Source organism: Lasioglossum baleicum, chromosome 14, assembly GCF_051020765.1.
Source record: "Lasioglossum baleicum chromosome 14, iyLasBale1, whole genome shotgun sequence".
In the NCBI taxonomy this organism is placed as follows: domain Eukaryota; kingdom Metazoa; phylum Arthropoda; class Insecta; order Hymenoptera; family Halictidae; genus Lasioglossum; species Lasioglossum baleicum.
The window spans coordinates 11,483,383-11,509,870 of record NC_134942.1 but is presented as its reverse complement, the minus strand read 5'-3'; the positions used below and the strand labels follow the sequence as shown (position 1 = coordinate 11,509,870).

General features: G+C 34.8%; 1 protein-coding gene across 5 annotated transcripts in view; it reads left to right on the top strand.

Moving 5' to 3' along the window:
- Positions 1–26,488, top strand: part of LOC143215824 (octopamine receptor beta-1R) — a 222,576-nt gene that overhangs the window by 79,112 nt on the left and 116,976 nt on the right. Inside the window, exon 1 of one of the 5 annotated variants that reach the window (XM_076438364.1) lies at positions 1,018–26,476. The exons of the other annotated variants lie outside the window; for them this stretch is intronic. The gene's annotated coding sequence lies outside the window, so the exon portion shown is untranslated. Of the gene's footprint in view, positions 1–1,017; positions 26,477–26,488 lie in introns of those variants that run through there. 5 annotated transcript variants of the gene reach the window in all.

The window sequence follows — 26,488 nt, the reverse complement described above, 5'->3', positions numbered from 1 at the left end:
GTCCTCTTTGCCGGATCAAAAATATTGGCCGTGGAGCGGGACATAGAAGGATATCAAGTTCACGAGAGAACTCCACAGAGGATTCCTCCGCTGTCGACCGGCCGAATTGTGTAATAGGTCCGTTGGCGTCGGTCCAAAGTCGACGGTACCACTAGCACGGCTGTGTCAGAGGTTCTGGGTCCCAGTGTTCGAAAACGACGCAGGTGGATCGTCGTTGTCGGGGCTACGGGTTCAGATGAACGTGTTCGAAATTAGGTCATATGCGGGGGTATTCGACGCAGCTGAACAATTAATACGTCAACGCTTGCATAGTTCTTGCGAATGTTGTGCAACGCTCGATCGGAACGATTCGAGGTTTCACAAACGTCATCGTGGCTGAGAACGCGGTTCTCCGAAGAATTTGTGTTTAATTAACACTGTACCTACCGGAACCCTATTAATAGAATTTCCAATAATTGTGCTGTACCAAAAGAAAGCATAGAAATTTTCATTACATTGATATATTAAATGAAACTATTAGATAACGTTATTGAAGGTGACTTGTTCGTTCACAATGAAAGTTGCTGTTGATATTAAAGGTTCCATTAAAAAGTTTTCTTTTGCATTGCAATATTAAATGAAACTATTAGAGGACGTTATTGAGGGTGACTTGTTAGTTGATAATGAAAATTGCTGTTGCTATTAAACGTTCCATTAAAAAGTGTTTAGCTATGTACCATTGATTTTTCAAAACTATGCCATAATTAACATGTTGATTGCCGTACCAATTACCACAGTGGCTCCACAGTGTGGCACCCCTGGGGGACCTGAAAGAGTTCGCAGGGGTTTACTATTACTATTAGCATCATTGTTTAATTATACTCGAACACATTAACCGTTTGCACTCCTTGTCGAGTATGACTCGACATTAGAGAAATAAAACTTTAAATAAAACGGGTTTTCATATATATTTAGTTCTTCCTTTATTTATTTAGAAACAAATATATATATATATATATATGTTCAAAGTTCGAGAGCGCAATGTTTGATGTAATTAGTAAACAAAATTGTTTAAAATTAGTAGCAGTCAAAGAACTGTCCTTTGAAGTAAGTTTTAAATAAAACACTTAAAATAGTAAGGAATTGTTGGCATCAAAATTGAAAAATAATTCGGAGTGCAAAGTTTATATATTGTAAAAGGAAAAAATAAATATTCTTTTATTGTTATTAAGGCATATGCGATTTTTCTTGACGGGTGGTATAGTCAGTCTTACGAAAATTATAGAAGGGGTACCCAAGATGTCGAAACGTTAGGTAACACTGAATTACCATGTAAGACACCGCAATACTAAAACAATTTATTTACCCCTCGCATGATGGATCGTAGAAAAAGGTAGTCGAGATCCACACGCATGTCAGGGGTCACCGCAGACCCAGCCATCGTCACGAGAGGGTTGACGATACAAGAATAGAAAAGATGAACACGTATTATTATTATAATTGTATATAAATGTTTAATGGACTTGCTAATGGACACTGTATCTGATAAAATTAAGAATTTTTTGTATGGAGAATAATTATTCAAGCAGACTACATTTTTATTTTAAATAGGAATAGAATAGAAATGTTTCTTTAAAGCAACCGCGGTTGAAAGGGTTAATGGGGCTGTCTCGCGAACGATAAGAAAACGGTTTATTGTATTATCGGACTCTGTTGAATTAATCAGGGGATTGTTACACTTTTCTCGACGGAGCCGTCCCTCTGTTTATTCAATGCTGAACCTGAATATTTGGTTTAACAAATGAAGACCGAATAAGGCTGCAGGATTGCTTGGCTGGTTCGCAAAGCAAAAACTATTTTGCATTTCATTCATTTTAATGAAAGCTCTCTCAACAGCTGACCCTTCATGACACATTAAAGAAACGGGATTCCTTTAAATTCCAATCGTGGTTATAATTGATTTCTACGAGCTCCAACTGCATTCTCTGTCTTTCACAATCAGATAAATGTAAATGTCTATTGCTTAATTACTGATTGTTCGACGTCATTATATTTTGTCATGGAAAGCTTCACATCAACGACCACCCTTTAATTGAAGTTGTGCTCCCAAATATTAATTGGGATTTACGATTTTTAATTGAAACTTTATGTAACTGTGTACACACAGATATTGTATAATTAAAGACAGACACAGTGTGTCTATTAGAAAATGTTTTCTAAGGAGGAATTATTTAAAATATTTTTTATTCCAGTCAGTATTTGTTTATTTTAATTTGCGTAAGGCTTTCTTGAGTAATTGTTTTACCTAATTTGTCGTATAAAATAATGGAAGTGAAGAGTTGCAGTTGTTGAGTTCGTGGGAAAGTAATAATATTAACCGCTTAACCTCGCTATTATTAATTAGAAATTAAAACACTGACAATTATTTCTATCCAACTCATTAATTTTTCATATAGATAATTATTTGTTGTAAAGGAACTTTTAATTTGCGAATGAGAATAAAATAGAACAAAGTGAGAATAGAACTAGAAAACAATGAAAAAGGAATACTGGATAGTAAAATAAGAATTATATGAGAAAAGAATATTCGGAACAGCAAAATAAAAATAAAATACGGAAAGATCGAATAAACGAATGCCTAACGAAATGACAATAAAGAAGAATGAGAAGAGAACGTCAAGAGAATTAAGAATAGATTGAAAATAGAATGGGAAACCGAAATAAGAATATTAAAATGGACATTCGAAATTGCTCCGGAATGAAATATAACGTTGTGGAAGAAACGAGGCAAGATTTATCGACCCAGGTTATTTTTCCGCCGATCTTCATTTATTCTTCAGCTTCCAGCCATGTAACTCACGAGGAGCAGTGCGAGATGGGTTCCGGAAATCTGCATAGAGAAATCTGCCATGGAAGAAGTATTCCTAATAATTTCCTCGGGCGTGAATCTGCTCTAGCGAAGCTAGAAGAAAACCAATATGCAAAGTGAAAGGAGAAAATGGGAAAGTTCTTGAAGAAACACGAAATTGCATGTAGACCTCGCCGCTTCTTTCATGTTCCCAACACCGTAGCTTCGACTCGTGGCCGCGGAAATACGCGAAACTCTTTAGCCGGACATGAATAGACGTGCTTGATCAAAGACTTGACCTGAATCTCAAATTCGAGACCTTCCTTAATTTATTACGACGCTCCGGAAACTATTTCATGACTGTTCACGTCGCTTTCTTCCCATTTTTCTTTAATTTTTCTTCATTCTACGTACTCAATAATTAGTGAATCTTATGTTCTTTAGTTACATTGCTCTCAATATTTGAAATCGTAATTTATTGTAATTTATACTTCCTTGAAATCATTTTTTATTCTACTTACAACTTAGCGTTTTGTAGAATATGTTATGAATCAGTTTGTTGCAATCTGTGATTAATTTTCTCAATTATGTAGACTTTAACCATAGTAAAGGAATTTTAATCACGTAATTTGTTGCGATTTGTTCTTGCCAATTTAATTAATTAATTCCTTTCAAGGTTTAAAAAACGTAAGGAAAATGGATTTTTTGAAACTATATTGGGAAGTTTTACGTACAACTTTGAATTCTTAAGCGATGAAAATCATTGGAAACATAATTAGCTGGACGGTTTAGAAAACTAAAACCATTAGAAAAATTTTAAAATACTGTTACATTATTTTCAATCTATTGGACATATTAAGAAAGAAAATAAACTTCCACTTCGCTCCAGATTGTTGCAATTCAGGTACAAAGTTGTTATTTTGCATAAACTAGTGTCTAGTGATTATACATGATCGGACAATGATAATATTGCTGCCACCGCGTGGTAATGGCGAGTGAATAGCGCGAATAGTTTCGCAATGGAGTCATTAATCACTCGAGCAACGAAAGACAGGCAATTTTTCAAGATGGCTCGAAGGATTGATGTCAAACTTTCTCGTTCACTTTCACGAGAACGAAGGGGAGCTATCTGTAACCTTGAATTTGAAGAATCGAGCTCAGTTCTTTTCGGAATCACGGCTGTAATACGATTATGATCGACGACGTCCAATTACAGGCATCATTAATTATCGGCTGCTTACGTTCAGCTGCTTGTAAAATTCACATTTGCATCGACAAATTCACTCACTTATCAATGTCCCCAGTAAGTAGAAATAAAAGAAAAAGTTTATGTTCGACCTCCACGTTCGAGCCCAAGGTGAAAGTTCAAGGTCAAATGATCACAGTAACGTGATATGTATTAGTTATTTAAAAAGTAATATCGAGGACCTTCAAAATAACGAGAAAAAACAATCTTCCTGCTTTTTGAATTGTTGTTTTCTATCAATTTTGTCTAAATAACCAACTTCATTACACACACACTTTTGCATACACCAGGTACATATCTTTGAAGACGAATTCAGTTCATTCAATCAATCGTCGGTCAGATAATAATAGGGTAACTGTGGTATCATGCTTTGATCGTAATTTATTTTAATATTATTCCTAATTTATCATGAAATCATAATATATGTAAGCATTTTAAGAAAGAATTATGTGTTCTGAATACAAAAAATAAATTGGTAGCCCTCAGAACCTAACACAACATAAGAAGATGTTAAAAAATAAAATCGATAACATTCTGTACGTATATTACTGCGGACGAAAAAGAGCCATATGTACCTACTTAACCTAACACGTTAGGCTGAAGTGAACCTCGTTTCCTATTGTAGTTGTAATTCACATCGCAGTATTAGGAACATTCCCAGTGATTTTTCTACCGCAGTAATGAGCTCCTCCTTCACTTAAATGCACGTAAAGCTGAGGGCTTAATCTGTTTATTAAAAAGGCAAGAGAAGATTCTTTTTGTATTTTTATTGTATCGTAGTAGATATCTAAATAGTAATATAACTTTCCCCTGCGTGCAATTTAAAGCGATATAAAAAATGTACAATCATATGAACAACGGGTCTTATTTGTACCTTTTAACCCCTTGCCGTATTTTAACGAGCCGCACTCGTGATGAAGATTTTGAACGAAGTCTAACAAATATGAATGTTGCGCCTTTCTTTTTCTTTTTGAATAATATTTGATTCGTTTGTAACCAATATTTAAGCACTAAAATAAATGTAGCCATACAAAAAATATTTTCTTTTCTCTTCTACGACATTTTCGGGGACAAAGACGTTTCAATCGCTGTAACTGTGAAGGAAATGATACGGCAAGGGGTTAAGAAGAATGTTTCTTCAAATCGTGAGATTATCTCATGGAATTGTACAAATTTATTCAGGGCAGAATACTTATATTGGGTTGGCAAATAAGTTCGTTCGGTTTTTTACATTGGAATAAATCACAAAAACCGAACGAACTTATTTGCCAACCCAATATTTACTTATGTCAATCTCATTGGGAAAGAACACCGCAGTAAAACGTACACCCGCAGTAATAGCTACACTTGTCGTATTAACGTTCATCAGAGGTAAACCGCCGTAAAGTATGCTAACATTGTTTGCGACGGCAAGGCTGATTACCAATTCGTTCGATGTATGATTCCGCATCGAACACAAGACGCAAACCCACGGAGCCGGCTCCTACAATTTCATGTGAGCTACAAGCCGGATTTCAATTGTCGAGGTCTGGTCTGGCATGTGCAATTACGTGATACGACTACTCGAAATAGGAGACGTCTAGCTACTTCGACGTAACGGTGACGTATCTGTAACGCGACGCTGATAATATACAGGGAATCAAATTGTGACTGTACACTGAGGTAAGTGCAGCACTCCACGACGAGGAGATCCGCCGCTGCATTAGTGTGAAAGCATTTCCATTCGCATGTCAATGTCTTGATTACACGTGCGCGCACCGTTGATCGAAAGCTTAGGGGTACGCCAATACTGGATTTCTATGGATAAGGCGGGCAAACCGGTGGTTTCTATCCGTACTGTATTAATAGACGTTAGGCTAGTCCTGGTTATACAACTTGACGCTTTTTGCCTCCCGGCGACTAGGCTGCTTAATAGACTTTGAAAAATTAATGGCCGATGCACCGTTGACGCTTGCTTGTATACGTGAACGGGAGATGGGAAAGAATCGTTTTCTGTTCACCTACTCCAATTCGAGTCGCTTTGGCACCGAACAGTAGCGTTTTGTTAAATTATTCAGTCAACAGATCCAACTCGAGACTTAACGGGATTTGAGAGCTTGAAGGTATTAATCCCAGCTTATTAAAATGATTAAAGGAACAATGACATATCTAGTTGGCTCCTGTCCATTGTAATCGATGTTAACAATTTTCATTTTGTATAAAAGTCTGTATTAACGAGTCTCATAGAATGGAGCAAATGGAAACAGATCACAGTCAGGTGATGCTTCTAAACTGTATGTATAATTTGCTTATAAAATAATGTTAGTAGAAATTAGATTCAATTTTCAAGTTGCCAAGAATGGGATCGTTGTGTCATTAGATGTCACTATTTCTCTATTTAATTTTTTAATTTATACGTTTATTTAATCGCATAATTAACCCCTTGTCTTAAAATTGTCTTTTTCAGAGCTCTCATAAGTTTTGAAGACCCAGATTAAATTCAATAAATAAAACGGGATAGTATGTTTTAATCTGATGCTTTGAAATAAAATTGTAAGACAAGGAATTAAGGTTCTTAATGCAGTTTAATGCAAAGAAATCTAAGAGATAAGATATTTTTCGCTGTGCATTCCTGAATGCTTTTGATGATGCCACAGATGCTTAGTTCTGTTTAAAAATGTATTTTTAAAAATTCATAAACAACTAAATACTCAAAGGTACTTTATTGAGACTTTGGCCCATTGATTTCCTTATTCCATTCCATTAAACAGCCTTCATTTAAATGATTCACCCGGAGCTGAGTAGCTAGATGATACCGTTGAAATGCTGGATTAAAATTAATCCGGGCATCACCGCCATTTCAAAGTGTTTTTTCTTGTACTTAAGCTTACCTCAATCTCTGAACGAGGTTTATGCAGCTGTACACCGTTTATTTAATTTCTAAGTATATCTGGGATAACGTTTTTAAATATTACGTAATTGGTATAATTATTTTATAATTGCGAAAAACGGAAATTGAAGAGTTCAGATTTATTAAAGTGATTATTACGATGCGGGTGCTTATATGCTATTGCTTCTTTCTTTACAATTAATATTTGTGTATATATTTTTATGATTTTCTTAGAATTGAAAATTAATATTGAAATTATCTTGAATTGAAATTGAAAATACTTAACCATCTTGTAGAAGAATGAACTTGTAAATACACCAGCACAATTATTATTACAATTTTTATACTTATTATACAGTTTTATATACTTATTTTATACATATATTTTTTTATTACAATTGGAATTGAAAATACTTAAACATTTTGTAGAAGAATGAACTTGTAAATACACCACCACCATTTTTAGATCAATATTTAATTAATACTGCAATCATATCAAATAGTGATAATTTTATTTTGCTTCGGGGATTTTTGTATTTCCTTTCATTTTGCTGAATAAGATCTTGGAATTTCTTTTTAGATTATAGAGAGGCTTATGCTTTCTTAATCACTATTTTAAGTTGACATCGAGGTTGCGGTTGTATTCATATTCCCCGTTACCGTCAATGCAATTGTGGATACGACAGCGAAAATAGTAAGAGTTATTAGCATCGCAAAGTCTCCACCTCTTCGGGAAATCAGATTCTCGGATAGCACTTAACATCGTACTCTTTGAACGGGCTAAAGCCCCGGTTCCCTCGAATTTAATGTATGGAAATTTAGTTTTGAATATTAACTCTCCGTACCCCTCCATTGAAATTCACTCGATATTATACTTTATTCTGCTCTACGTGTAACTTTTCGATGAAACGAAACTGTAGAAGAACATTTCTCGGAACGAATTCCTCTTTGTCCTGTATATCTATCCTGGAAAGCTTTTCCGAGTTTTATTTGTCACAGTTCTTGCAATTTTCATGATTCAGAATATACCTGAATATAGAAACGTATTAAAGCAGTGTCGAATTCATTGCGTTTGTTAACTTATTATTAGATGTAGCAAAATTGAGTAGATGACATTCAAAATTGTTGGAAAATTTTTTTAATTGAAGATGTCAATGCTTGATTTCTCCTCTATTACAATCATTAAGGGAAGAAATAACGTTCAATTTGGTTTCTATTTCTTGCAATAAACGCAGACAATTTTTATTTTGCATAAAGATGCATAATACATCTTGTAAGAAAAATGATTTATTGGAACTCAATAGATACTTCATTAAAACACACATGTATAATATTTTCAGACATTAGAACATGTACATGTAACATGTTTACATATTAGAAAATAGAAAGGGCGTCTCATTTACCCCTGCCATCCCCAATAACTTTGTTATTTATGCATACAACAAAAACATGTTTGAAGAGAAGGTCATCGTATTTGGAGGAGGAGATAAGTTTGTGTCAATGAAGATCGTCTCAAGGTCATATTGGAATGACCTACATACTTTTGTATTGTGAGACGATAGAGTATCAAATGCTGCGTAAAAATGTTTTTACCTTCACATGTCCTCAACCTATTAGTTAACGAGATACCATCTAAATAGTTCTCACAGCTATTTAAAATTCTAGATTAGCCGACACACAAAGGCCAGATTGAAATCTAATTAAAAATGTGAGCTTTCTTAAAGGAGCAATTATCTCGATCGAAATCTCTTTAATTTTTTATTTATATCTTAAATTACCTAAATTAAATGTATTTCTTGGGGTTAGTATATTGGAATGGTGAAAAATTGAGGTGAAAAATGTACCAGAATTGAGATATTCATCTTTCTTACGTTCAAAGCAATGTGAAATCACGTGCCAAGACACATTCTAAATGGACATTATCTAATCAATGTGATTTCATACATCTGGATCATTATCAAAATTGAATTTTGTCCAGCTAGATCGCGGAAATAGCCCACTTCCGTCTGTGTTGTGCACATGTCCGGTACTGTCAGAGAGGGGATAACTTTTACCCCTCGATTCCCTCCCCTCATCTGGCGATTAAACGTAAAACTACCGGAGCATAAAAACACGAGAGCTGTAACACGGTGAACGTGTTAATCACACCGTTCCCAGTTCTTGTATTTCGCGGCGCTATCGGAATACAAGCAGCCCCTTTATTACGCGCGGCACGCAACACCTCGTAAACAAACACGTCGAGAACCTTTTGTTTGGGAAACGCGACTGCGAAGGAAATTCCGCCGTTGAACGGGTTGATCGAATGACAGAGAGAAAGTGGACCGGGAATAGGATGCACACAGCCTGCAATGGCGCAAAAGCTCGGTCTCCCCGTCGAACGAGAGATGCACGTCGGGGGTGGGTTTCTTTTTCACCCTTCCTGCAGCGCCACCCACACTGGAGCACGGCCAAGTAACTTTTCTACTTTGCTTTCATCGCGATTCCCGGTCGCCCTTATCAGGAACACTTTATACGTACTTCTCCGAGCTACGAACTACGTACGTTCCTTCGTTACGCTGGACTTGGAATGTATGATGCACCGCCGGACTTTCTCTCCTTCACGAAAATGCGAGAATATTTTCTTCCCTCCAATGGACCCGGTACTTCCCTTATAGGAGACTTCCACATTCTGCTGATTTAGAAGAGGAAGTTCGCGGTTCGGCAGATTTCAATCTTTCCGGAACCGCAACTTCGTGCGCCGCCGGCTGAGAAACCAGATGAAAACCGCTTCGACGATTTCTCTTGAAATCGAATTCGATACACCGCCGGATAAACCGAGATTTATGGAACGTAAAAGTGTAGTTTGTTTCGGTGGAAATATTGAGGATTTCCGAGCTGATTTATTTCTGTGACTATTACAGCTGCTTTGATGGTAAGCACGTAGTCGTAGGAAATATACATGCACGTTTGCAATATACGACCACAAATATGACTCACGGCAATCATTTAGGAGGGTGATAAAAATTTTGAAAGTTTATCTACAAATTCAATTACCTGTACAGAATTTTTTAAAATTTATAATATTCCATAAAATGGTATGACAAGTGAAGTGATGTGGACAATAGATGGTATTATGGAGACACTTCAATATTTTGAATGCAACTTAATGTCAATTTCATATAATAGTGCACTTAAAAATATACTAACCTTTATCGTTTCAATCAGATTTAGTAATTGTCCAAATAGCCAGAAGAATATTAGGTTTGTTCTTGCATTTCTCAAAGCTATACGTGTTTCTAATAAAATATAACTTAATATAACATATAAAAATTGTTATCCACAAATATATAGACTTAAAATATTGTAATTTTGATGCAACCCTTACAAACAAAACATATATTAAAAAGAATTGTCAAAAAATGGAATATTAATACGTTCTCCAAGCTGAATAATTTGTTGATTTAAAGTATAGGACAAAAATGGGTGAAATGTTATTCCAGGATCGTTTGTGCAACTATTTCTGAAGAGCGTATGAACGTTAAAATTAAATTAAATTAAAAAGTCAGTATTTCCTAGAATATTTTGCGGCACATTGGTCAATATCTCTAGAGAACAAGGATAAACTTTCTCAATATTTTTCTGCGCGAACGTCAGTAAAAGTGGGCGTCCCGAAGAGTGGAATTACGAACTTTCCTATGGGCATGATTTCGATCTGTAATTTGTTGTTTTTCCGACGGAAACGAGCTGTCGAGTGTGGGTTGTAAACTCCCAGGAATTTCTACTATGTATGCTCGTTGAGGTAGTACTTTGCAGCTTAGGTCTCGAGTTATAAAACGAGATTGCTGACGACCGCAATCGACTGGGAATCTCGGTAGATCAGCTCGAATTAGTTCACGATACACGTGGACCGTGTTTCTCCGTTTGCGGATTTCTGTGTTAACGCGGTCCAAGCATCGACCTCTTCCCCTAACAACATATTTCCACAGAATTGGAAGCATTCCGACCCGTTAAGTAACGATTTCAGTGTAATTTAGGCAGAAACCATTAGGGTCGTATCCTAAATAGTGGTTCAACTATTCTGCTTTGCGGTTTACAATTTCTAGAATCAATCTTATTACGCGCGTTCATTTGTGGCATACTGTTTCGGAGCCTATTTATTTCTTAATCCAATCAATACAAAACTCCTTAATCTAATCAATGAAAATTTATTGCTTACTGTTTAACTGATAGGACAGGGTGTGGTTGGAAGTCGACAAAAATACGCACAATTGCATTCGCGATGAGAAAAAACTATTTAATATATTGAATAATTATTAATGTCAATTCAGAATATGTTTATATCTTTTTTATTTAGAAATGTGAAGACATTTATTCAATAATTTATAAAGGAAACATACCTATAATTTCAATAATTATAGAGTAAACAATATTAAACTGCTGGTAGATTTAATACATTTAAATTGGAATTGAGTTATACGTCATTTCAAAATTGTTGTTCAAAATTGTAAATTACATTATACGATTTTATATGTACATACATTCTATCTAATTCTTGTTTAATTTTAAACATTCCAACAATTATGACTGACAAAACTCAAGTATAAAAATTTCTTATACAATATTTTATACAAATCTTTCTTGTCTAATGAAGTTTTTATGTAGTGGCAATGTGAAAACAACCCTTAAAGTTGGGGGTGGAAACACACGTGAATGAATATCTTATAAATTCTATAGAATAAACGAATTGTTCAAGGAATTACTAAAAGGAACTATCTTGTAGGAAGAAAATTATTAGATAGATATTATAAATTGAGGATTGTTACATTAATGAAAAACAAAAAAGAAATGGGAACATTGAGAAAGAGTATTGTCGAAATGATAAATGTCGTCACCATAAAATGTAAAATGGCACAAGCTTCGCCGATGTGCGAAAATTATAAAAATCTATCAAATGATATGACAAGGTATTGAAAGACCTTTAATAACACGGCAAGACGACGATATCGATAGAGGTGGTTGTAGGGAAATTTTCTCAACGTCTGGAGATGATTGAACGAGTCCTCAAATCGGCGCTCCATTTTCTCGTTCTTTATTTTGTAAAGAAATACACATATTCATACTTGTATTAATATTTTACTTGCGCAAAGACGTCGGAGATGTCAATAGTGGTTCTCGGGAAATTTTCTCAATGTTTGCGGATGATTGAATGCTTTCTCGATTTTTTAACCTGTATTTTGTAGAGAAATAAACATGTTCACACACTGGAATTCATATTTCATTCAAATATGAATTTCATCGGTTCATTCAAATATGAAAACACGAATTTATACAGTGTATACAATGTATGCAAGTTCATCCAAATATGATCTTAATTGGTTGCTAATAAAAACAGTTTCCAGGTCGAATGTTTGTATAATTATCATGATAGACGTTCCGTTTGATCAATCGAATGGCTCTGTGGAAATAAAGAAATATTTACTTTGCATTCACTTCAATTTACTTTGACAAGTTACTGTCGGATTCTGTCTTCGATCTTTCACAGAGTGGTCGCTTCTAAATGTTTGCAAAAGAAAATTGATAATACTCCTTCTTATTCATTTATACATAAATAAACATTTATCGTTCGGTTGTAGCAAAAATGTATAATTATTAGAGTGTGCATTTTATGCATTAATAACGAAACTGCATATGTGCAATTTAAAGCAATGGCCAGCTTGGAAGAATTTAATTAAAATCATTCAGTCATTAAAAGATGAAAGAAATTTTCATTTAGTTTCTGCATTGACGCAAACAATTTGCTTTCTGCATAAAGATCCACACATCGTTTTATCCTGTAAAGATCGTGGTTGCATGGAATATTTTTTTGTAAACATGTGGACAAAGAATTTAATTGAATCTATTAAATTATTAAAAGAAGAAAGAAATTTAGATTTGCATTCTGCATCTTGTAATTGATGCAAACAATTATTATTTTGCATAAAAATCCGCAGTCTAATGATTGTCCTATCCTGTAAAATAAATATTCCATGATAAATCATTATTCATATTGTACGGAGTAATTATATGTCGCATGCTTGTTAAATATTTAACGAAGCCACATTTGCACGTCAATATTTGAAAGCATCCTTTAACATCTCGGGCCAGATAGTACATTACGGTGAATTACGTAAATGCATTAATTATTTGTTTGTAATTTCATTTAATCTGGCCGGGGGTGTACTCGCGTGCAAGTATTTCTCAACCAAATTTCCCGGCCTCCCCTTCGGCCTTGATCAAACAAACCGCTCCCGGTTTGAAGCACGCAATCACACGTAAAATCAACGAATCAGTGGGTGTCTCTCCAATTAGTCATAATGTTTACAACATCGTTTCTCCCTGGAAATTCACGTGAAAAATATGCAACATATTTAGAGACAGTTGGGTCTTTCAGTTCGCTAACAATGACATTCTCTGTGACAGCGAATCAATAAATAATTCGTAAGAAATGTTAATGAGAACGTGGTATATGTTCTATACCAATTAATGAAACAAGATTGAATTAACAAATAGACGGTAGTAAGGCTGCACCATTTATTTACCTCGTGTCGAGAGGTCGTGGCTCGCGCAAGTAGGTCAACAAAGGGGACGTTGCACTGAATGGAACTGCACCTCTGCTTTCGGATTTGTTTTGGAAACTAACATAACTAACAAATTAACTTTGGCAATTTGCAAATTCTATACGAATACAGAAGTACAATAAAATCTGTTGTTCGATTGTTCACCATCTTTTTTACCCCTTCGGTGAAAACATCCCTTAAAAGGTCAATGTTGAAAGATTAACAGTCATAACGTAATTCTTGTAACCCTTTGCACTCCTTTGTCGAATGTGACTCGACATTAGCCAAAGAAAAATACAAATAAAACGGGTTTTTATATGTATTTGATTCTTCTTTTATTTATTTAATTTCTTACTTTTTAGTTAAAAACAAATATAAGTTCCACAAATATAAATTACCTCAAATTTTGAGAGCTACATTTAATATAATTAGTAAACAGAATTGTTTAAAATAAGTAGCAGTCAAGAGTCCGTTGAAGTACATTTCAAATCAAACACCTAAAATAGTAGGGAGCTGTTGGCAACAAAATTGAAAAGTAATTCAAAGTGCAAAGGGTTAATGAATATTTAATTTCTATTTATGTCGCACAAATTCTCTACAAATGTATGTTATACTATATGTTAAACAGTAGGGGATGTTCTTTTGTGCAGATAAAATGTTTTTGAAAATTTCTTCAGAAGATTCTATGCAATATAAAAAGCCATTGAACAAAAGAGTGCACACTGACTGGAAACACTTTATGCTACAGTAATTTTGAATAGGTGTTTTAAATAATTGTGATTGGAATGTTTTTTTTATTTTTGATAACTTTAAAGCTCAATATTAAAAACAATTTTGATGTATGAAAACGAAAGCAAATGTCAAAAACTTTTATTTGTTGAAAATTAACCAAATTCGTCAAGAAGAAAATTAATCCTACTTAGGAATTGAGATTGGAGCAAAACTACATGTGTCATATAAAATGGAATAATGCCATTTGTTATGTAATTTTCGTGTGAATTACTTTTCACCTTTTGCGAATGATATTTCAATAAATGCCTTCAACACCGTGCTATATGAAAGTGCCTGTTCCCATTGGACGTCTCTGAGTGACACGGTGCTAATAGTACTCGACGTAATCATATTAAACATTGATGTACAAAAGTAGTAAGTGTTCCGAGCGGACGGGGATGCAATATCAAGTTCGATCTCTGCAGTGAGGTGCGAGAAATTGAAGGGAAATCGAATGTAATCATTCGAGCCTGAAATGACTTCGGAAGAGAAAGAGAGAGAAAAGAGACCATCAACTTAACTCACACAAGTCGTTCTCTAATTTAAAAAATGTCAATATCTGAACAGCTTCCAATTAATATGACTAGACTGCGAATTATAAAACAAAATAAAAGTTATTTGCATCAATTACGTGAAACTGGAGGAATAAAAACATATCGTTATATAAAAAATGATTTTTAAACTTTCTTTTAATACTGCAAAATTGTTCCGATGTCGGAGTCCGTGTCTATGTAGACCCAGAGTATTAAAACCGTCATTGAATTGTTCAGTTCCTGGCGAATTAATTCAGTGAACAGCTGCTGCATTAGGAATAATAGAAAGATTAACTTGTTCTCAAGAAGTATATTAAAAAATATGATTAAAAATTGATAAACAAAGCTGGCGATCCTAAACGTCATCGATAGACTGCGGATCTTTATGCATTTATAGAAAAATGGAGCAGATGAAATTCAAAATTGTTGCAGAATTTGAAAAATTGAAGGTGTCAATGTATGACTTTTTACTTTACTTTTTGACTCTATCAAAATCGTTAAGGCAATCGACGCAGACAATTTTTATTTTGCATGAAGATCCGCAGTCATTCCAAATTATTTTTCAATTTCGTTGCCAACAACTTCCTACTATCTGAAGTGTTTTATTTGAAATTTACTTGGAAGGACAGTCTTGACTGCTATTTATTTTAAACAATTTTGTTTACTAATTATTAGACTGCGGATCTTTGTGTATTTATAGCAAAATTGAGGAGATGAAATTCAAAATTGTCGGAAAATTTTTTAAATTGAAGATATCAATACATGATTTCTTCTCTACCAAAATCATTAGGGGAAGAAATAACATTCAGTTTAGTTTCTATTCCTTGCAATCGATGCAGACAATTCTTATTTTGCATAAAGATTCGCAGTCTACTAATTATATTAAATATAGCTCCCAAACTTTGATGTAATTTATATTTGCTTTTAGCTAAAAGGTAAGACAATGAAATAAATAGAGGAAGAACATCAAATACACATGAGAACCCGTTTTATTTACGTTTTTCTTTCTCCAATGTCGAGTCACACTCGACGAAGGATTGAAAAGGGTTAACCGTGTTATGGGAGGGTCGATTGGAGGGAGAGGGAGGTTTTTGAGGTTGCCGAGTCGTCAGTCGAAGTGTTAATGAGGATTCGAAAGAATTCCTGGCTAGTTTGGGAATACACGTGAGCGGATCGATGAGAATGAGTCAGCCGACGCGGCGCGGCTCGCTCTTTCCTACATAGGTAAATAGGTTAGCGGCATTGAGCGTGCGCCTTTAAGGCTGCTTTCCTCTTCCTTACGAGCCGCTTAGCGAATCGATAGCAGGAGAAAGCGAAATGTCCTCCAACGAAAACGGTGAATCCGTTGGTGTGCAGCTGCAGTCCGTCCCCCCCACCCATACCCGCAGGGTTGCCACCCTCTACTTCTGCCTCCGTCGCTGTCACATTTCGTTGTTAATGAACTCTTCGCAGAGTCGATGCACCGAGAGAGCTCGCACGGTGCACAGTGCGCGGACCTGAACGTTACGCGCTACTTTACTGGGCCCTTCCGTTTTATTAGTTCTCTCGCCGGTCGAGCGTAAAAAGAATCATTCCTCTGCCTCTCGATATAGTCACGTGTATTGACCTAGTCAAGGTACTCACACAGCCCTAACCTTCGCGATACGCTCCTCACGATCTCATGTCGGATCCATTCGAATCTTTACGCCTCAATTTTCTCTTACACGGCTGCGGACTTACTATTTTGAGATCGAACCAATGCGGACCAATACGCTTACACTGTTAACTTCTGGTACAGTGTCGATTATAGTTCTGCGATAGAATTTATGTTTATATCGTGTGGAGGCAGTATTACTTGAGGTCTACGTAGAACATTGTAAAGGATAGAGGAAACATCGACGTAGACAATGTTAGTTTAATGATTAAGGGTTTTGGTTAGCCTTTCACCAACATATTCGTGACATTTCGCTGATTAAAATGATACCAAACACGACCCAATTCGGATCCTATTTACTCGTTTAATCCACGATACAGTAGAACCTCCGTTATCCGAACGAATTATATCTGAATTTATTCGAATATGTACGTATTTCACATATAAATAGTTTAATCTAAAGCGATCTATATGGAACGTAATCCACACATCAGTAATTCAATACAGACCATTCATGTTCTACTGATCAGTTCGCATAATCGAGGCTCTACTGTGTATCGTGGATTAAACACATAAATATGATCTGAATGGTGTCGTGTTTGGACTCATTTTAATCAGAAAAATGTCACGAATATGCTGGTAAAAGTTTCAAAGGAAAAATAGTTGAAAACGAATTTACTTGTATATTGGTTTAGTGTTGTCTCACTGATATACCATACACAGAGTCTAGTGATGTTTGCCTTGAATAACTTGTTGAGTACAACTTGAATATTTTGTTTCATAATCGGAAAAATAACAAAAATGTATTATTCGTGGAAGAATAAATATTGAGACAAAGAAACATGTCAGAAAAACACCGTATCGTGTAACAATGTCTAAGCTGAACGGCTTAGGGAATACGTAAACATTCGCGTGAATCATGGCAATTAATTAACAACAATAAACGGGCGTTTATACGGGAAACAATAACGTGGAACTACGAAGTCGAGCCCTCCGGACGATTTAAGCACACGGAGGGGAAACAACGTGTCTGAGGTCAGTGAGAAAGTGGCGGAACTTTCGAAATAAATGACCGGGAGGGCAGATTAAATGAATTAAAGACGTAACCTTCGAGCCGATAAGTTTATAATTAGAAATTTCCGTCACGAATGTGGTTCGTGCGTTGTTACAGTTCGTTCCAGAGTAACGAGTACCGTCGCCGAATTCGAAGTGGCCGAAATTAGCTAACCGAATCCATTACGTAATTCGAAATGCTATTATTAGATCTTCGATGTTTAATTAAAACTCGGTAAGGCTGGATGAGTCTGTACAGTATAAAAATATGTAACGACGGCTGGTCGATTCAGTGTATCGAGTAATCGAATGAGTTCGTGAACTTTCGCACAGTGTTTGCTTAGGCTTCACGATGACTCATTCATATCCGCAGTGTGCTCGGCTATTTGAACTGAATTCTTTCAATATACTTTACCCGTTAACCTCTCGCTTGTTTTCCTCTGCATGCTGGAGAGTGTTATTTTGAGCACTTTGAAGTGAATAATTTAGTACACTCGCCGTAGCTTCTGCGATATTTTTGGAAACATATTTCTTTCGGAACGGGAAGTGAATAACAATTATTTTTTTCTTTTATAAAGAATTTGCTTTGGTCTACTGTTTTATCAAGTTATATTATTAGAATAGTTGCCCAAGTTAATGATTTTACATTGTAACTAGTTTATGATAAACATAAATGCAAAACACTGGAGACGTTTAAAGAGTTTAAAAATACTGTCGAATTATTTTTAACTTCATAAAATTATTATGGACATAACTAAAATGACAATTATTATTTAACATACAAAATCCACAGTCTGGTGATCAACGTATTCTGCCAATGAATTACAAGTTACTTGATTGCATTATGGTTAGACAGCGGATTTGATGGATTCATGATAAAAATCAGTAGGTGCAATTTAAAACAGTAAAAACATTAGAAGAATTTTAAAATACTATTATATTATTTTCAACATATGAAGAGCACATTAAGATAGAAAATAAATTCCTGTTTCACTCCAGTTCGTTACAATTCCAGTAAAAAAATTTTATTTTGCATTTAATTATGATAGAAATTGAATATTTTGTCTCGAAGGATAGTGCATTGTTGTTGTTTTTCCACTCATATAAACAGAACACAAACGAGAAAAATTTAACAAAAAAAAAAGTCCTAGTCCCATATGTCCAATAGTTATTCGAAAAAAATTCTTGAAAATCCCATGTTCGAGCAGCAACTATAAATCTTGACTGTTACAAATTAATCCAACTACATTGGATTTTCATGCGTCGGGCGTTCAAGTTGTCAAATGGTTTGAAGGCCGTACATCATCCGGTGGCAAATGCAAAATTGTGCGTAAAGATACGAGTCATCCTCATCATGCGCTTTTCACCGAGTGGTCGGAGACGGACGTGGGAGGCATTAATCTCCGATCAGTCAGGACTTTGGTTGTCGAGCATAGTTACGAGGTCGAAGTCACGTCTATCAGCATCGTCAGATATTAACGTAATTTATCGGATCATAATTATCCACTGATTTGTACGCGTGCGCGATCCTCTGTGTGCATTATTGCGCCCGCAAGCCCGCTAATACCTAATTGTTCCATCAAAGCTCCGACAACCCACGATCATCTCTGCGGGGGTTGCTTCGCGGATGGCGTGAGGGGTAGAGGGTTGTGCAATAAGCGCGTGAAGGCTTGGCGATCTATATTCGAAGGAATCTTCGTTTATTAGGAATATGCAAATGTTACCCTTCTTCAATCCTTCGTGTATAATGGGCAAAATAAATAAATCATAATAAATAAATGCTTCCAAGTATTTGTCATAAGTAGACAGTGGAGCTTTACGCAAAATAAACATTTTCTAGCCGATTTGCAAGAAACTGGAACGAAATGGAAATTTATATTCCTTCTTAATGTGTTGAAAATAATATAACAATATTTAGATACACCTTGTGTCATAACATAATGGGTTGGAAATAATACAACTAGACTGCGGATCTTTATGCAAAATAAAAATATTTTGCATTGATTGTGGAAAGCAGGAATTACATAAAAATTAATTTCATCCCTTAACGACTTTATTACATTAACAGCAACATTACAACATTCTTGAATGTTTAAAACCTTTTACTGTTTTACATCTTACCCAACCAATTTCTTGTGTGGTAGATTGAAAGTAATATAACAATATTTTTATTTAGATACACCTTGTGTCATAGTATAGTAGGTTGAAATTAATATAACAATATTTAGATACACCTTGTACATGGATTGTTCGGATAATCGAGGTTCTACTATATTCTAGTTTAAACAAATAAATGTGATCCAAATTGTGCATCGTGTTTGATAACAGAGAATTTCTCTCGATAGCATTGTCGCACATATAAAAATAGCAAATTATCAAAAGAACTTTTAACTGTAGGTTATAGTCAACTTTTTATTGAATTGTTGAGAGGAGAAATATATTTCTATTCACCTCCGGCACCTCGCAGCTGATGCAGAAAATTTTCATTTTGCATAAAGATGCGCAGTATAATAGGTACCGTGTCATTAATGAATTATTAATGACCGTAACGTGTGTCGTCTCATGAAAATAAATTCGTTTTAAAATTGCTACCATGTTATATTACGAGCTACGTATCCATGCGTAATGTGTAAGTCTCCGACTGCTTTGTAATTTAATTAAAAAATTCCTTGAATGTCAGAAACGCATCGAAGACTCCACAAGTTTAGTTGGAATTTTGTACAGAGAAAAAGGTCACCTCTGGACCAACGTCGAAAGAACAAAGGGATGATTTTGAAGAGGAATTCTTGCTTTATTTGAAAGAAAATATTGTTACTTATATTGATATACAAAACGTCTCTTGAAATAGTGGGAAGATTAAATATACAAAAGGGAGATATTCATTTAATATTTCAAACCAAATGGTTCATAGAAAGTATACTATTTTAATATAATAGCATAAAATAGAAATAAATAAACAGAAATAAATTGTATAGAACATTTTCAAAGAATTATGTATTTTTTAAAATTCTTTAGAATCAATCATTTTTCAAACTGATTTCGCAAACATCGTTCACAAGATAACAGTAGTTGAGAATTGATAGTTGCACTTTTTGGGCGTGCAGTTTAAACTGCACGTATGCATTATACACAGTCAAAAACCAGACGATGATGAACCTACCTCGCGGAGGCATTTCCCTTGAGAGATCTGCTACATTTTTTTCAAGGCTTTCAACACTGTGGTCCGCCGACATGTTGAGATAAAACCATAATTCAGTGCTTCCTCGACTTCTTTTTTCAGTCACACACCCCCTCTTCGCAATAGTCAAGTTATATCTGCATAACAAGTCGTTTACGCGCCCACGTTGCGTTTGCATGAAGTAGCGTTTTCAATGGGACAATGATGATATGCCCCTTCTGTGAAATATGATGTAACCATATAATAAAATTGGACATAATGGAATAATAGAATATAATGGAACGATATGACAAAATTGAATATGATGGAATAATATAATACATTGAATATAATATAATGGAACAATATAACAAAATTAAATATGATGGAATAATATAATACATTGAATACAATATAATGGAACAATATAACAAAATTGAGTATGAAGGAATAATATAATACATTGAATACAATATAATGGAACAATATAACAAAATTGAGATTGATGGAATAATATAATACATTGGATACAATATAATGGAACAATATAACAAAATTGAATATGATGGAATAATATAATACATTGAATACAATATAATGGAACAATATAACAAAATTGAGATTGATGGAATAATATAATACATTGAATATAATATAATGGAACAATATAACAAAATTAAATATGATGGAATAATATAATACATTGAATACAATATAATGGAACAATATAACAAAATTGAGTATGAAGGAATAATATAATACATTGAATACAATATAATGGAACAATATAACAAAATTGAGATTGATGGAATAATATAATACATTGAATACAATATAATGGAACAATATAACAAAATTGAGATTGATGGAATAATATAATACATTGAATACAATATAATGGAACAATATAACAAAATTGAATATGATGGAATAATATGTATAATACATTAAATACAATATAATGGAATAATATAACAAAATTGAATATGATGGAATAATATAACAAAATTGAATATGATGGAATAATATAATACATTGAATATAATGGAATAATATATTATAATGGAACAATAAAATGGAATATAATGCAACAATATATTAAAACTGATTATAATGGCATAATATGTGTAATGGGACAATATAACAAAATTGAATATAATGGAATGGTCATTTAAAAAATGCACACCAATTTCCAGTAGACTCTGTCTAAATCATCAGATGAAACCTCAAACAACATAACTCAAGTTCTACATATCGTGATGGAACGCGAAAGGGTTGAACAAAACGAACACCGCTCGAGAAGAGTGCGAAATAGGATTTCCAGTACTGAGAGGTTAATCGGCGATTTTTTTCGAGCCGCTTGTGCCCATCCTTCTTTAAATTCATGCCCGAACTGACAGAAGAGAATGGAGATGAAAAGTGGCTCATGCGCAGCGTCAAATTTACCGAAAGCAAATGCAATACACTTTGCCCGTGGCGCAGACTTCGCGAATCGAAACTACTGATTCGCGTCGAGACATCCAGCGAAATGAAACGCCATTCAGTAACTGGATTCTTCCATCCAATTTACGGATGCGGAATACAATCGTGAACTCGCCAGGCTCGGCGCGACGCTTCGATCAGTTTAGGATTTCAGCTCCCTGTCGTCTCTGCGTCGTGAAGTTCCCAGGAAAATTACAGCGGTCGATTCGAGAACTATTACTTTCGATAAAATGGTCTTTCATTCTCGATACGTGCTGTTTCATTGCGGTTTCTGTCACGAAACCATTGCTATATAAAATCGAATCAGACTTGTGACGAAAGTTTCAAACAAAAATTTATTTATGCATGTTATTCTTAAAATTACTGGTAAGAGTACCATAACAGATTAACAGTTAATGCGACTTCGAAAAACCTAACACAAAGAAAGAAATTATTCTCATTTGTTATCGATGTTTAAACATTGCAGTAAATATAGACAAAGTTTTAATTATAATTATTGTAGCAGCGAAGAAAATCATAAGGGTTTAATTAAATATTTTATATATATTTTATTTTATTTTATTATTAACGCACCCTCAAATCATTTATTAGCTCAAACAAAAACACAAAGCCAAGAATAATTATCTAAGTTGTCTAACATACTCCGTTAAAAATGTAATAATAATTGTCATGATAGCCCATAACTGCTTGTAAGCATTAACTAAAAACATTTCGAAGTTCGAATATCTTGTTGATACTTAATTTAACGATATTTCATTTAATTCAATGCTCGAATACGACTGTCCGAATGTTGGAAAATATTCAAATTACGTGACACGCGTTGCATAAATTACACTGAAAATTGTTCATACGATTTGCAAATTTCTGTATCATACATATGTAGGCAGGAAAATTGCCACGACCGCATCAATTATATTCACAATTGATTATAATGCTGTTATGTGGCGGACAGAAAACATTTTGTTATAATAAATACCTCCGTTACATAACAATGATCAACGTTATTAGATTCGAGCCTGCGGATTTTATGCATTTATTGCACCAGAAAATTCTGCACGTTAAAAATTCAGAAAAAAATTAACCAATCTTATTTGTTCTGGTCTATACTGGGGCTATTGTTGTGTAGAAGAACATATTCAAATTTCAGACCGATCGGTTAAACCGTTTTTAAGTTATCATACACGCCGATTACAACGCGTTTAGTTTTGAAAAACGAATTTTCAGCTATGCCTGCAATAATCGTCTATAACTTCGAAAGTATTTCGAATTTTCCTCTGAAATTTTCAGAGAATATTATTGAAATATGATACTTTCGATTAAAAAGTCGACTTTTTCGACCCGAGAAAGTGTAATGTCCCTTTATGCCGCTGACAGTTCACGCAATCTCGCGCCATTTTCGAGCACACCGATAACCATCTTCGAGAGTTGAGGTTTTCACGTATATCACCGGGCATTCAGAGTGTTCAGAGATCCATCATTATTGCGTGGACGACGCGAGGGATTTACGGAAATCCGTTCGCGCGGGACACAGACGATAACACAGTTTAGCAGGAGGTACAATGGACGTGACCAATAAATTTTTCCCAGCTAGAAGGATGCCGGGAAACGAGCCGTGTATCTCGGACGCGATTCGCGGAACCCAGTTTGACCGTAGATTTTCATGAAGCTGATGCAGTGCTCGGGGACGCTGCTCTCACTTCCTGTCGTTTCGACGATTTATGGAGACGTCTCGATCGGTTACGGGGTCCATAGAACCTCTGTGTTTCCTCGGATGTGAATGGACGTCTTCAGACATCCACGTTTCACCAGAATGCGAACATGTTTTTCAAGGATGACGTACGAGCGGATAAAATGCAATTTCGTATAGTAAATTGCCAAAACGCTACTGTTATAGTGTAGCTGCATCTAGTAACCATACACTACCGATCAAAAGTATCCGGACACTTCCTTTTTCTCTATGAAACGTAGTTTAAGTTAGTAAGAGAAATATTTAGAACAATTTTGTCACTTTTAATTATTATTAATATGTATATTGTGGTATCATAGCACAGTAGAATTTATCTTTATGTACAATTTATATACAGGGTGAGTCGCCTAACGTTATCACCTCAAATATCTTTGTTACTTTCAAAGATACATTAAATGACTTGAGGACAAAGTTCAATGGTAAAATCTGCAAAGTCTGCGGATGTTTACGCGAAATACATATTTTGTTTCACTGCTTATGAAGCATAGACACCAAATACGAATTGATTTCTCTCTTCGGTGAGTTTATTACTCATTATTGTTTACGTAAATGCATAGTATCAACAACAATAATAATCGTCATGCTGAATGGATGAAATAAATAATTCTTAGAAAATGTTTCTCTCCAATTTTTGGAGAACTAATAAGTTGAAGACGATGTAAAAATGTTCTGAAAGTTCTTCTGATGTTTTCACTGTTCTGTGTTTTTGGCGTAGATCCCCTTAAAATCCGCAGTCTACATATAAAGTCATGTTTTCTCACGTTACATTCGTACCACGAATAGAAATGACAGTTCTGTATGAGGGTCGACGAAGATCCAGAAAGGAAGTTCGAAGATAGAAGGAGACACAAAGGTGGCCACGAAGGGCGTGGGGGTGGGTGAGGGCCGAGTGAAACAAGAGAACTCGCGATGTATCGATTAACATCCAGACGAACTTGACACAGCTCTGAGCACGTGGGCGGTTGAGTAGTAACGTGGGCGAGAGAAACGAAAAAAATATGGTAATAGTTGGGGAAGGATTCAAGACGCTCCGAGAATTCAAACATGCTAGGTATCATGCAATGATGATAATTTTGTTTGCGATTTGCATCTACAGTGATGCTTTGAGTAGATTTGTGCCAATTATACATATCCTGAAAACGTTTAAAGATGGTGAAAATTAGTTTTGCACGATTTTCAGCCGGTAACTTTTATTCGAAGAAAGTAGAATTAACCCTTAACTGGTATACTAGGGTCTCTCATGACCCCTACGAAAATTCTGCACCGTAACTTTCCTTACCATATTGTACCAAAATCGCTTATGTTAACTCTTTTTAACTCGTTTAGAACATTTGGATTATATAGTCTTAAATAATATACTTACAACTATCGGAAAAAGTTTATACAAAATTTTAGAAAGATCCTAGGATGATACTTTATAATCTGTCTAAACACTATACCACTTAAGGGTTAAATAAAATCTTGTTTCCAGTGTTAGTAGCCCCCGTAGATCTGAAATAAATCAAAATCGTATTATAAAAATAAAATCAAAATTGTATTCAATTCTATCGAATTTGTATATCCTAGCAGTCTTTGAAAATGTTTAGAAGCCATAAATGCATAAAGATCTATTTATTATAAATATACCAATTTAACACACCATCAACATTATTTTCGTATGAAGGAACATTACTTTATTATGTTCTTACACCTCGGTTTATATCCGTTGTATTAGTCATTCTAGTTCTGCATTCTGTGTTCCATTGTGTTCTGTGAGATTGCATGTCACGCCATATTGTTTCGTTATACATGTGTTAGGCTGTGTCCACGTAGCGTTCTCGTAATTGTGCTAGACAATTTTCCATGGCACTTCACCGTACACTTTGCGTGAACGTGTTGAGAATTGGTGAAGGCGTACGACAGAGTTTGTAAATACAAGATTGTATTGAGGGTTTTCGAGCGTATAAGAACGCGCGAAAGCGGTGCAAGATTGTATGTATGAAGTTGCAAGTATGCAGAGTGTTTGGGTTGGGTGGGAATGTAGTGCAAGTGCTGTGGTACAGGTGGCAGTACAGTGAGTGAGGAGTGAAGAAAATGAAGAAAGAAATGGACAGAAGAGCAGGAGCATCGATACGAAGAGTATCAAGTGTAAGTTAATTTTAGTACTAATTTGTGAAAATTGTAACATTATATTTCAATATATATGTAATTAAGATTGTACAATGTGGTGTAGTAGGTCAAATATTATGGTCCACAATTTTTTGGAATATTTATTGTAATTCTACTACTTTATATTCTAATTTACTTTATTCTAATACTTTATTCCAATATTTTACTCTAATACTTTATTCTAACACTTCATTCTGATGCTTATTTTCATTGTAATACTTTATCATACTACTCACATACTTCTTCGACAATTTTCACACTATAATACTTGAGGTATACTAACACTCCATTATACTACTACACACTTTCCTCACAATGTTCACATTCTAACAGACACTGTCTCATTTTCAGCAAAGTAACAAGAATTCATACTAGACTGCGGACCTTAATGCAAAATAAAAATTGTTTGCATCAGCTGAACGAAACAGATGCCAGGTACGAGTGTGT